The sequence below is a fragment of the Oncorhynchus tshawytscha genome, unplaced genomic scaffold, assembly GCF_018296145.1.
Source record: "Oncorhynchus tshawytscha isolate Ot180627B unplaced genomic scaffold, Otsh_v2.0 Un_contig_7726_pilon_pilon, whole genome shotgun sequence".
In the NCBI taxonomy this organism is placed as follows: Eukaryota; Metazoa; Chordata; class Actinopteri; order Salmoniformes; family Salmonidae; genus Oncorhynchus; species Oncorhynchus tshawytscha.
This window is the reverse complement of record NW_024608855.1, coordinates 48601-56406: the sequence shown is the minus strand read 5'-3', so window position 1 is coordinate 56406 and position 7806 is coordinate 48601. Positions and strand designations below refer to the sequence as shown.

At 42.6% G+C, this 7806-nt stretch overlaps 1 long non-coding RNA gene across 1 annotated transcript; it reads right to left on the bottom strand.

Moving 5' to 3' along the window:
- Positions 1-3961: 3961 nt before the first annotated feature.
- Positions 3962-7806, bottom strand: LOC121843898. Its single transcript, XR_006081786.1, has 2 exons — positions 7189-7806; positions 3962-4607 (listed from the first exon to the last, which is right to left on the bottom strand). It is a non-coding gene; the product is annotated as an uncharacterized LOC121843898 (long non-coding RNA).

Below are 7806 nucleotides of genomic sequence, written 5' to 3'. Positions count from 1 at the left end.
TCCAGTCCTCCTGTACCCCCAACAGCCCAACTCCAGTCCTCCTGTACCCTCAACAGCCCAACTCCAGTCCTCTAGTACCCCCTGTTCGAGCCGATTTGGACATATTTGTATAAAAGACTGAACATACGGAGCTCCATGTATATTTGTGTAAATATATTAAATATGAATGTATATGATGGAATATTAGGTACGTACCTTTTTATGATTTATATTTACCTGATTGAGATACACTAACAAATTAATATAACTCAGTTTTTGGCCTCCCCTCTTGCCCATTCATTGTATTGTGATAAGTGTGTTAGGATAAAGGCAGGAAGTTGGGCCTTCGGGGGAGGGAGTCCTTGCTAGATGCGGGAGCGGTATAGTTTTTTGACCATACAGACATGCAGACAAGAGAGAATAAAGTAGACGGCACGGGTCAAAATGTTGATTGATGACCCTGTGTCCAGATAACGTGTACATGTCCAAATATGGGCCTCCGGCCAGGACATCCTGTTCCTGTTGTCACGTGTTAGAGGGTGTGTTATTTTATATCTATATTGCATCTATTCCTTTGAAGTTGTCATGCTGATTGATGTCTAGGGACCTGGTTGAACTGGCGGGGTTCAGTGTTTGAACTTTTGAAAGAGTATGGCCCCCCACCCCCAGCTTTGCCCTTATGGTTGTTATCTAATGAAGCAGGAATGTCCGGGGTATTGGCTGTGGCATACGCATTATAAATAAAAGTCCAGAACAAGGCATGCGACCCCAGAACAGTAAACAAGACATGGATTTTGTGATCAGTGGCAAAGCTGTGATGACTGTAACAACGGAAGCAGGACCGCGGCTGAAGCATAGAGAAAGGGCCAAGTATAAAGCTGCAATATACGATGCGCCAAAAAAGCGGTTTCTAAATGTGTATAGAACCCAGATACCGCCCGCAACTGAGCTGAAAGATCAAGTGCTGATGTCTAATGGACAGTAATGGGGGTATCTGTTTGATTACTTGGCCTGTAGAGTGAACCTCTATACGGTAGCTGAAGGAGAAGAATATACCGACCAGACATTAGGAGTGGACTATCATATTTGTTGTTTATATACTTATATAGCGGAAGTGTGTGTTTTAAAAATTCAGCGACACAAGCCTGTTAATCTAAACCAAATATACGGGGTGTTGCATGATGTGATCGTTGAGAAAACGGGGACATGTATCCTGCAACGAATTCTGAATTGTCTGTATACGTAATACATAATGTTTTCTTGAAAATAAAAATCCCAAAAATGAAATGTCGTTATTTGAAAGTGGCTCATTAACGTTATTGTACCTCAGAGAGGTAAGAAGGATGGCAGAGCAGATGTTGAAAAATATTAATTATAATCCCTGGGTCTAACCCCGGGTCTTATGGGGGTAAGGAACGTTTACAGAGAGCTATAGCCGAAGAAACAGGTAGCCGGTTAAGCGATGCTAAAGTGAATGAATGGTTATCAGAGCAGGATGCACACACTCTACATAAACCTGTAAGAAAACAATTTCCAAGAAATAGAGTTTTTTCTACCCAACCATTGTCCCAATTTCAGGCGGATCTATGTGACGTGCAGGCCCTTGGAAATCACTACATGCTAACGGTTATAGATATTTTCTCTAAAATAGCTTTTGTCAGGGTCTTACAAAATAAGAGCGGGGCAGAGGTGACCCGAGCCTTTGACTCTATCTTGAAGGAAGGAGGAGCCCCCAAGAGAGTGCAGACTGATGGCGGAAAATAATTTAATAATACATTTCAGAAACTCATGAAGAAGCACAATATAGTACATTTTGCTACAGGCTCGGATTTGAAAGCTTCAGTTGTTGAACGCTTTCACAGAACTCTGAAGGAGCGGATGTGGCGCTATTTTACAGCTCACAATACGCGTAGATATATCGATTTAGTTCAAGATTTAGTAATGGGGTACAGCAATAGTTACCATAAGAGTATACGGATGAAACCCTCCGAGGTCTCTTCTGAAAACTCTTTTCAAGTCTTTAAAAATATGTATGGTTTGTTCCCCCTTTGCCGTAAGAAAAAAATACATTTTAAATTCAATGTGGGGGACTTGGTGCGTATATCCAAGTTGAGGGGTGTTTTCGACAAAAAATATGAGCAAGGCTACAGCGATGAGTTGTTCACGGTTACAGAATGTCTGCCGCGCATACCCCCGGTCTACAATTAAAAGATTATGACGGGGAACTTATAGAGGGATCTTTTTATGAGAAGGAATTACAGAAGGTACAGTTGGGTAAAGACAAAGTCTTTCACATGGAGGAGATTCTAGATCAAAAGAGAGAAAAGGGTCAAAAATGGGTGCTGGTAGGCTGGAATAACTGGCCCCAAAAGTTCAACAGTTGGGTATTAGAGCACGATGTGGTGGAGGCATCGGGGGTTAATTTAAACCCCCATGCATGATAAAATACATCATCATTCGCGTGTACACAGGAGTGCATCATGGAACACAGCGGCTTCTACCTGACTCTCCCCAGTAATGCGTCCGCACATGTATATCGTAATAATCAGGGTTTGAATTATACAACCAATTTTCCAAAGCCTATAGAATTATCAGAGGCCTGGGAAGTAGGTCTCAGCGAGATTTACATACCCCCATAGCTGGTATAATATCAAAGATAAGGACCGTGATTTTTATTGCAAAAAGTTATCGGAACCTGCGAAATTTATTAAGGTTAAAAAAGGGTTCTATAGAACCGTCGACAGGATCGTTTCCGAGTTGAATGAACGCCTATAACTGAACAATATGGAAATATTGTCTAAACCTATAACACTGTGTAACCCTAATCCTATAACACTGTGTAACCCTAATCCTATAACACTGTGTAACCCTAATCCTATAACACTGTGTAACCCTAATCCTATAACACTGTGTAACCCTAATCCTATAACACTGTGTAACCCTAATCCTATAACACTGTGTAACCCTAATCCTATAACACCGTGTAACCCTAATCCTATAACACTGTGTAACCCTAATCCTATAACACTGTGTAACCCTAATCCTATAACACTGTGTAACCCTAATCCTATAACACTGTGTAACCCTAATCCTATAACACTGTGTAACCCTAATCCTATAACACTGTGTAACCCTAATCCTATAACACTGTGTAACCCTAATCCTATAACACTGTGTAACCCTAATCCTATAACACTGTGTAACCCTAATCCTTTAACACTGTGTAACCCTAAACCTACAACACTATGAGTAACATTAACTCTAAACCTAAACCTAACCAATTGTATCCCTAATAACCCTAACCTTTGGATCTGCCAACTGAATATACACTTCCTATTGTTAAGGTTTGTACTGACAGCGGTGAAATCTGATCCTAGATCTGTGGTTGGCAACTTCTCACCATCAATGGACTCTAAAACCATCATGTCATTATCTGACCCTGAACTGATCAAGTGGTTCTGTTTTACTATCAGGGTTAAAGCATGGCCCTCATTCAACTATCTACACTAGTAAGAGATCTGCATCAACTTAATCAGTTCAGTAACTGACCTTGAGTCCTCACAGCTCTCATGTGGTGATGTCACAATATTTATTTTTTGGAGGGAAAACTGTTTCACTTCAAAATGTTTTACTGAAGCCATTTAACAGAAATACATCCTCTTGTCTGGTCACACCAGGAACTGATACCCTCCCTTGTTCCACTCAATTTGGAGGGAAAACTATTTAACAGAAAAATTGTTTGTAAATGTGCCAACAGGAAGAACATCAAGGTTATACTCATGTCAAAGGCAACAACATTTTCATTGTAATCCAACAGAACATGAGGTCTGGATTGTTCTGGTGGGGAAGACTGGAGTTGGAAAGAGTGCAGCAGGAACCACCATCCTGGAAAGATTTTGAAACAAATGCATCTCGTGACTGTTACATTAGAAAGACAGAAGGAGAGGTGGTGTCACATGAGATGTCGCTGGAGAGACACGAAGCAGGTACGGGGAGTAACATTGAATAAATAATGGACATATAACGAGCCAGGAACAGCGTCAGCAAACAGAAAACAAAGACAAAAAACAATCAATGAATCAGCAGGGAACAGAGCTGGGGAACTGACAAATATAGGGGAGGAAATCAACAGGAGATAAGTGAGTCCAGGTGAGTCCAATAATGCTGATGCGAGTGATGAGGGAAGGCAGGTGTGCATGATTGATGGCAGGAGCGTGTGATGCAGGGTAATCTGGCGCCCTCAAGCGCCAGGGGAAGGGAAGAGCGGGAGCAGACGTGACAGGTGGATGGGAAAAGTTTAGATGCTATATACTGAACAAAAATATAAATTCAACATGCAATTTCAACAAATTTCCTGAGTTACAGTTCATATAAGGAAATCAGTCAATTGAAATAAATAAATTAGGCCCTAATCTATGGATTTCACATGACTGGGCAGGGGCGGAGCCATGGGTGGGCCTGGGAGGGCATAGCACCACCCACTTGGGATTCAGGCCCACACACTGGAGAGCAAGGCCCAGCCAATCAGGTGTAGGTGAAGGTGAAGAAGCCGGATTTGGAGTTCCTGGATTGGCGTGATTACACTTGGTCTGCGGTTGTGATGCCGGTTGGACGTACTGCCAAATTCTCTAAAACAACGTTAGAGAAGGGTTATGTTACAGAAATTAACATTCGATTCTGTGGCAACAGCTCTGGTGGACATTATTGCAGTCAGCATGCCAATTGCACACTCCCTCAACTTGAGACATCAGTGGCATTGTGTTGTGTGACAAAACTGCACATTTTAAAGTGGCCTTTTATTGTCCCCAGCGCAAGGTGCACCTGTGTAATGATCATGCTGTTTAATCAGCTTCTTGATCTGCCACACCTGTCAGGTGGATGGACACTGAGAAATGTTCACTAACAGGGATGATTTACATTTGAACATTTAAGAGAAATACGCTTTTTGTGCGTTTGGAACATTTCTGGTATCTTTTATTTCTGCTCGTGAAACATAGTACCAACACTTTACATGTTGCGTTTATATTTTTGTTCAGTATATATACATTGTGGATAATTGTAATCCAGATCTTCATTTTACTCAGGGAGATATCATGTCTTCTCAACAATGAAGATCAGAATCCCTCTCAGGTCACTGAGCTGCTGTAGAAGATAAACAAGATGGTCATGATGAATGGAGGAAGATACTACAGCAATGAGATGTTCCAGGAGGCTGAGAGAGAGAGAATGAAGAAGACGAGGATCCTGAGAGAGAGAGAATGAAGAAGACGAGGATCCTGAGAGAGAGAGAATGAAGAAGACGAGGATCCTGAGAGAGAGAGAATGAAGACGAGGAGAGGATCCTGAGAGAGAGAGAATGAAGAAGACGAGGATCCTGAGAGAGAGAGAGAATGAAGAAGACGAGGATCCTGAGAGAGAGAAGAATGAAGAAGACGAGGAGAGGATCCTGAGAGAGAATGAAGAAGACGAGGAGAGGATCCTGAGAGAGAGAGAATGAAGACGAGAGAGGATCCTGAGAGAGAGAGAATGAAGAAGACGAGGAGAGGATCCTGAGAGAGAGAGAATGAAGAAGACGAGGAGAGGATCCTGAGAGAGAGAGAATGAAGAAGACGAGAAGAGGATCCTGAGAGAGAGAGAATGAAGAAGACGAGGAGAGAGATCCTGAGAGAGAGAGAATGAAGAAGAAGAGGATCCTGAGAGAGAGAGAATGAAGAAGACGAGAAGAGGATCCTGAGAGAGAGAGAATGAAGAAGACGAGGAGAGGATCCTGAGAGAGAGAGAATGAAGAAGACGAGAAGAGGATCCTGAGAGAGAGAGAATGAAGAAGACGAGAAGAGGATCCTGAGAGAGAGATGGAAGAGAGGATCCTGAGAGAGAGAATGAAGAAGATGAGGAGAGGATCCTGAGAGAGAGAATGAAGAAGATGAGGAGAGGATCCTGAGAGAGAGAATGAAGAAGACTGGAGAGGATCCTGAGAGAAGAATGAAGAGAGGAGAGGATCCTGAGAGAGAGAATGAAGAAGGAAGAGGATCCTGAGAGAGAGAAGAAAAGAGGATCCTGAGAGAGAGAAGGAAAAGAGGATCCTGAGAGAGAGAAGGAAGAGAGGATCCTGAGAGAGAGAGATGGAAGAGAGGATCCTGAGAGAGAGAAGGAAAAGAGGATCCTGAGAGAGAGAAGGAAAAGAGGATCCTGAGAGAGAGAGAGATGGAAGAGAGGATCCTGAGAGAGAGAGATGGAAGAGAGGATCCTGAGAGAGAGAGATGGAAGAGAGGAGAGAGAGGATCCTGAGGGGGATGGAAACGTGTACACAGTTTTGCACTTGAAAATGTATCAATAAACCAATAGGCAGATCTGATACAACATTTTGAACAGTAATGCAATGGTTCATTGGATATCTCTAAAACTTTTCACATACACTGTGTCGCGATACGAAACCTTCAGCCCCGCCCCTTGGCCGGCAGCGGGGTGCTAGAGGTGGTTAGCGTCCCGTTCCCTGGATTGGACAGGGCACTATAGATACTTCAGGGTATATCGGTATAACCAGGACCGCTTGCGTAGCCCTGCCTCTCTTTCTATATCGATACGTTGTCCGCGTAGGGAGGTCTTTTGCCTTGTCACTCTCAACGGTCTAGCTCTAGCTGGGATGTGTGAACCCCACGTTTATCCTCTAGACTCCTTTTACACCACTAATTGGTCCTTGAGTTGTTATTAAGCACTAGTCCTACCAGTCTCTGTATGATTTCCCTGTGGTGAGTGTTTCCCCTCTGTGATGTATCTAGTTTAAAGTGTGAAGACCTTTAGTCAACTTAGTCTCACTACTCTGCCCGTCGGCTATGTATCGCTTGGATAATAAAACTTAGATCGACAAGACAATTAATGAATCACTACTGGACACACTTTCCTCCTTGTCTTTTAATGGTAACTCATTCTGTCATAGAGTATTAGTCTCCGTTTCCAGTGTCCCGGTAGAGGGGAGTGTCAAATTTGTCTTGGGAGGACGTTTTACTCGAGACAAAATATGGCTACCGTTTATTTTTGTAAACACTCTGTTTTTTGTCTTTTACAATCAAACACACTTCAAAATACACAATTTGTTACTCGGTTACACACAGCGTTAATCAAAAACATGCAAATGCCTTAATGCTCTATAATACCTGGTACAATGATAAGACTTATCTCTAATAAAATATAATATTTCAACTTAATTACCTTTAAAAGATGACAGGGAGACCCACGGTATCAGGAGCAGAGTTTCAGTCGGTCAGAGTTCTTTTAAGAATTTAGGTAGGTAGCGACTCCCCTCTACTGGCTGAGAGGTTGAATTGGAGTCGGTGCTTTACTAAATTTAGAGATTCAAGTTTGGACTGGATGAGAGAACCCGCTGGTGATTCCCTGCCCCACTGGAATATTGAATAATCTGTGCCATACAACGAGGGCGAGGTACTGAGCTCAATCGAGAGGATAAGTTACTGAGACTTTCTCTAGATGTAATTTGCGTCAGTATACACACACACAAGGCCGCAGGCGACAGAACAGCTGTTCAATAGTTAAACGGTATATCGGAGAGACACTTCTCAGATCCAACAAGTTAGAATCTTTAAGTAATTTGAGTCAGGTGCCAATTACCCTAAGTCAAATGGTTGTCTAAATGAATTCAAGAAGGCAGCGCTGAAGTATCGGCAGTTTCTCTATATATACCTTTTTTATCTCTCACTCGAGGTCACGTGAGTGTCCTCCCCTCTACAAACTTTGGAGGACACACAGCTGGATTACCACATATTAACAACAGTTGATATATGGGCATCCGTTTATGATCGTGCCCTTACT